This window comes from Lolium rigidum, chromosome 7 (assembly GCF_022539505.1).
Source record: "Lolium rigidum isolate FL_2022 chromosome 7, APGP_CSIRO_Lrig_0.1, whole genome shotgun sequence".
NCBI lineage: Eukaryota > Viridiplantae > Streptophyta > Magnoliopsida > Poales > Poaceae > Lolium > Lolium rigidum.
Window position 1 is genome coordinate 286,817,828 of NC_061514.1, and position 6,480 is coordinate 286,824,307.

Below are 6,480 nucleotides of genomic sequence, written 5' to 3' on the forward strand. Positions count from 1 at the left end.
GCAGCCATTATAGATCTCATGGTCAACGCGGTTTGTACGGCGCTAGAATCACTGGACGGCATTGGTAATTAGTCCTAGATGAGTAGTACCCATGCAATGGAACCTCCACCATATCAACACATACCATGGTTCCATTGCCCACCACATAGTCATATTCATAATTGTAAAATAATACTTTGCTTTTCAATGCATGAGTGATAAGTATAGTACTTTGCATATAGTTTGATACAAATAATCAAATGACATGAGCAAGCGATGAACTTGCCTTTCTTGACTGCAAGGTTATGCAGGCAAATGCTTCGATACGTGAGAACTCCAAATTCTGAAATACCATCATCGTCCGGTAAGGACAATGTTTAAAGAACTGGCAAAGATGCTATAATGCATAGTATGAGATGCAATCGTCCCGAGCGTAACCTAATCTCGATGATTTAGGATGGATGAGTTGAAAGATTTCTTTAGGGTGTGTTGCACTTTTAGGAGGGTTCTCAAACAAGGTTCTTATTAGGGTTTGGTTATATTAGCATCATAACCAAGTGATATAAGGCATTATAACAATCATACATATAAAGAGTAGTGGTGGAATAATATATAAAGAACAGTTGTCAATTTTAGGTTCTCGGTAACATGGTTGATGAGTACTTATACTATACTTCAAAAGAATAACTTTTGAAGAACATGTTGTTTAAGAAATAATGAGTATTCAAAGAAGGATTAGGGCTTCTAAGGTTTGATTGGCATTTGTACTTCAAAAGAATAACTTTTGAAGAACAGGTTAAGTAAGAATATGAACTACTATACATAGGAGCTAAGTGCTATTAGGGTTTACTAATAGGACTGGTTGGTGCTTAAGTAGAAGTGATCTACATGTAGCAAGTATTAGTAGGTTTATTACTATGGTTTCTCCTAAGCATCATATCAAAGGATGGTTATCAAGGTGTTGCTATGAGTTAGGGTTTACTATGACTTCATATTTGCTTTACCAAATAATCTCTAATAGTTTCTAAGCTAAGTGGTTTATCATTTCCTAAGTAAGGTTTAGTGGGATAGGAACATGTGATGTAATTTGCCACACAAAGTTGATACTAGGGTTTATCATTATGGTTCTACTAGGGTTTAATGATTGAGGTTGATCTTAATGGTATGGTATATAGGAGTGGTGATCAATGGTACTAATTCAATTAACAAGTTAGGGTTTATACTTAAGTGGAACTAGTGAATCATATAGGTTTTAATTAAGAACAGGAACATGAAATGACAACTCATGTGAATTGGTTCTATGTTGGTGGATCATGACTTGCTTTTGTTGGTCACATAATAAGGTTCTCTATGTAAAGTGAGATTCACATGATCACATGTGATAAGCAACTAGGGTTTTAGGGTTTAACATTTTGACATGATCACATAAAATAATGGAATCCAGGTCTTACTCAAATTGAAACTAAGGTTTCTAAATTATGGTACAACTCCTAAAATGATGAGTGGTAATAAAGTTATGGTTACTAATTACTTTGAATCACAATTAGTAATGGTTTAACATTTTATTAATTTTACAAGATCTAGTAATTAGAGTAATTCTTATTCAGGTTTAATTAAGAATCAGGATTTAATAATTGTTATTAGGTTTAAAGTATTTAACTTGTTGACTTAAGATGTTTAAGTAAACAATTGTTGGGCTACCAAAATAATATTGGCTTTTAATATTTTCTTGAGTTATTACTATTTAAAGAAAATGGTAATTTGCAAATTAGGGTTTATGAATTATCATTAATATCTTAAGTTAATGAAAAGATGATTAAGAAAATTAATCTTAACATTTTATTTTCTTACTGAATAGCTAAGATTTAATTTTGAAACTTCACAAATTATTGAATTCAAATTGGATTCAACACAATTGGAAAGGCATAATTAACAAAGTTAAAAATAAGTGAATTTTTATTTTGACACACATTTTTGTTTTATATTTTATTTGAATAGAGTTTATTTTTGTGAGCATTTTGATATATTATTCATATTTTTCTGAGTTGAAATGGATTTTATATAATTTTGCAAAGTTTCAGTTATTTACTGGAATTTGAAATAAACAGAAAACACTAGATGTACCGGTTCGGACTCTAGTCACAGACACTGACTAGTGGGGCTTGTTTCCACGCTGGCTGCCACGCAAGCAAGGACTGGTCAGAGTTGACCAGACCCTTTGACCTCACCGGCGGTTAAACGCCGGCGGTCAGCAGATGGTGGCGCCGCCGCTATAAGGCCTCCCTGGATGCGTGGTTGGTACTGAACGAACGAGAAGGAGACAAGGAACACGATGGTGGTGGTGGCTTGGCGAGGGGATCACCGGAGCTACGCCGGCGACCATGCCCCGCGGCGGTTCTCTCCAGCCAAGATGCAAACACAAGCTACAGAGGGTTCCAGGAAGCGAAAGTATGCTCTACAGACGCGGAATCTCACCGTGAAGCTCAAGGTGTGGTCGGTGACGACGATTGCCGCCGGAGTTGAACTTGATTCCACCATTGCCGACGATGTACTGAGAAAGGGAATCTTCAAATTCGCCCTGCACTTTGCTCCCCTTGATGATTGCTTGCACCCAGAGGCTCCTCTCGACGATGCGCTTCTCCACGACCAAACGGCAGCCTCCGGGGTGACTCCAGTCGACGGCACCGTGGTGGTCACCGGCGACCAGTAGAGGAAGAACACGAGGTATAGAGGGCGCCTGAGAGAGATTGGATGGGTGGTGATGAACAAGGACTACACGGTGATGCTCTCCACCTATTTATAGGCCAAGGGAAGCCTCGAGGACTTGACACGGCGACGGCCATGATCGGAGAGGTGGCGGTGTCTGGAGGGTTCCTATTGACGAAGATCTTTTCCTCCAGGATAAGCTCGGACGCGAATCATTTAGGTAGAGCTTTGAGTGTTCCTGCAGCGTCCGGCGGCGTCCTTATCCTCGTCGGAGACAACGTCTACTGGCGCCTCCGCGCTGTCGAGCTTGGAGACGACGACGACGTCATTTTTCTTCTCGCACGAATTTTAAAGCAATCGAATCGGTATGTGGCTTTGGGCTGGGCTGTGTCTGGGCTGTGTTGGCCTGCTTCGGCTGGTGCGGTGTTGGGCTGCGACGAAGAGGTAAGCCTGGTAAGTTTCCCTCCCTTTCTTCTTTCAAATTTCTATTTTCTTTTTCTGTTTTTATTTCCTGGTTTGAATTCAAATTAAATTCTGTTTTGTTTTACAGATTCTAAAATACTTGAATATTAATATCACTTCATGATGATACTCACTGCATAGTCCTTTTGTTCAAACAACTATTAAATAAATGATTAACTTGGTGTTATTGTGAAGTGCATTTTAAATTAAAAATGGATATGGTTTAAATGTTGATCTCTATTCCTTTTTTATTTAGGAACCAGATCTATTTAAATGATTTGAAATTTAGAATATGTGCATGGTGAACATAGTATTGGATTTTGCTAGTACTTAACAATATTGATGGTTCATATATATTTTAAATATGGCTAGGGTTTAGCAAATGGTAAAGGAAATGTGATTGGTTCATGATTTTATGTGGAGAATTATTCCTAAGGTTTTAAGAAGATGGTTAAGAAAGTTCTATAATCACTAATCTGGTTTTAGTAAACTTTAGCTTGAACTAATTAAGATGGATCCTATGTTTATAATTAGCAATGCATTTGCTAATGATGGTTTAATTTATAGAACACTACTTCATTTGGTCTACTAGGATGGAAAGGTAGGGTTTAATATTTTATGTGAAGTGATTCCTATGTGAAAGGTTTAGGGTTTTGGTGATGCTTCACTAATTTGAAGTATAAATAGGCATGAGGTATGGCAGGGTTCTAATTATAATCCAAGTTAATCCATGGGTTGGAATTCAAATGTAGTTTAGGGTTTAAGTAGTGATCACCAATGTGATACACAACTAGGATTAGAATATGAGCATAAGCTTTGGTTATGTTTCACTAATGAAACATGGCTCTTATCTACAAGATTAAAGGTTGGTTTAAACAAGTAAGATGTAATACTACTCTAAAATTCTCTAGGATAGACATGGCTATGGTTAGCATCTATAATCTCTCTCACTTCTAAATGTCTTGTAATAGCCTAGGGTCCTACTCAAGATATAATGATATGATCCTCTAAATATATGGTTTGCCTAGGGATTCTACCTTGCAATATTCTGTAGCTTGTTCTTCAGGAAATCTGATAAACCTTCTTCTTGTGGTATGTCTCCACCTCCTAGCTTCTTCATCTTGATCCTAGCTAATTCATATGGAGTGGCTCTATGTGTTTGTTCCCATGTATCATGGTACTTGATGAGCAAATGGATGAAGGGTGTGGCTCTATTTATAGGCTTGGGCAAGCTCTAGTATCATGACACATAGGTGGTGACTCTTGTGTTGGTTTGATGAGTAAGGTGCTTGGGTGTCATGCCCTCATCCATAGCAATCCTTTGAGCATGAGGTGGCAAAGCTTGGGATGCAAGTCATGTAGATATTTTCATCCCATGAGGCATGATCCTTATCCCCTCATATGATTTATTTTTGGATAGCCAAGTGGCATTTGCTACTAAATATCTTGTGGATGGTTTTATTATTGTTGATGAGTCACTATATCATATTGGATTGGATTTATATTATAATATTGGTGAAAAGGTTAAAATTGAAGGTTATTCCTCAAATTTGGATAGTTGTTGTTTGATTTCACCAAGGCATGGTCATATGAGTTTCAAAGTACTCATAGTTAATTTTATTCAAATAGTTTGAACTATAATTCGTAATGTAAATGGATTTAGTTTTATGATATTCCATATATTTAATAATTTATGATTTAAATAAGAATGTGTAGCCTTTATGCACTTTAGACCTCGTGATTTACCTTATTTATTAATAAGTTTAGAAGTGAATTAAATTACACACAAAAGTAGTTGCTAACTTTGAAGTGTTATTAAGTTAGTGTTTGATTCTTAAAGAACGTGTTGTTGTAAGGAATGTCATGTTGAGATCCTTTATAAGATCTTATAGTTGACCCTTACTTAAGGTGTTGTTTGTTGTAAATCTACTTCTATTTGATCTAGCCCATAGATCAAATCATCTCTACCCAAAATAAGGTTTTAGCAAAGATCACGAATGAAGTTTATAGCGCTTGACTTGATGATCTACTTCAATTCCAGCAAGTCAAGTGAAACTTCGATGATCGTGGTAAGTTTTATTTAAAAGCGCGAAAATTCCCCGGATTTTCTATGCATGAATGCAATGCACACTTTGGTGTTCTCTCATTTTATAGCCTCTAAACCTGGGATATTACATTGAAACTTAATCGTTCGGCCTATGTAATCTACAGCGTGAATCACGAGGAGAAACTGTAGAAGAGTTATTGGAGATTGCACAGCACCAATAGGGTCGGCTGCTCGCATATATATAGGCGGACACATGTACAATTACAGGTACAACCCTGAGAAAACACGGAGACCTATGCCTATACATTATGTTACTCAACATCCCCCGTAGTCGAAGGGTCGGCACCGACACATAGACTGGAGCGAAACTCAGGAAAAGTCGTGGATGGCAATCCCTTCGTCATGATATTGGCAAACTGCTAAGACGTCGGTACGTGAAGAACTCGAACGCGACCGAGGGCAACTTGCTCACGAACAAAGTGGATGTCCAACTCGATGTGCTTGGTGCGCCGATGATGAACGGGGTTGGCGGAGAGGTAGACAGCCGACACGTTGCCGCAGAAGACCACCGTAGCCTTGTCAACAGGACAAGAGAGCTCGGACAGAAGCTGACGAAGCCATGTGCACTCAGCCACAGCATTAGCCACGACGCGGTACTCAGCCTCAGCACTGGAGCGAGACACGGTGGGCTGCCTCTTGGAGACCAAGAGACAAGCGAGGAGCCGAGGTAGACGCAGTAGCCGCTGGTGGAGCGCGCGTATCCGGGCATCCCGCCCAGTTCGCGTCCGAGTAGGCGACGAGGTCAGTCGACGTCGAGGGCGAAGCGTGCAACGACAAGCCGTAGCCCATGGTACCACAGACGTAGCGGAGAATCCGCTTCACCGCGGCCCAATGAGCATCCCGAGGAGCATGCATGTGCAAGCACACCTGCTGCACGGCGTATGATACGTCTCAAACGTATCTATAATTTCTTATGTTCCATGCTAGTTTTATGACAATACTCACATGTTTTACATACACTTTATATCATTTTGATGCATTTTCCGGTACTAACCTATTAACAAGATGCCGAAGCGCCGGCTCTCGTTTTCCGATGTTTTTGGTTTCAGAAATCCTACACAGGAAATATTCTCGGAATTGGACGAAACAAAAGCCCACGGCCCTATTTTCCACGGAGGATTCCAGAACACCGAAGGAGAGTTGGAGGCGGCCAGCAGGGGGCCACCCCATAGGGCGGCATGGCCCACCCCCCTAGCGCGCCCAGGTGTGGGGAGGGAGCCCCCTGG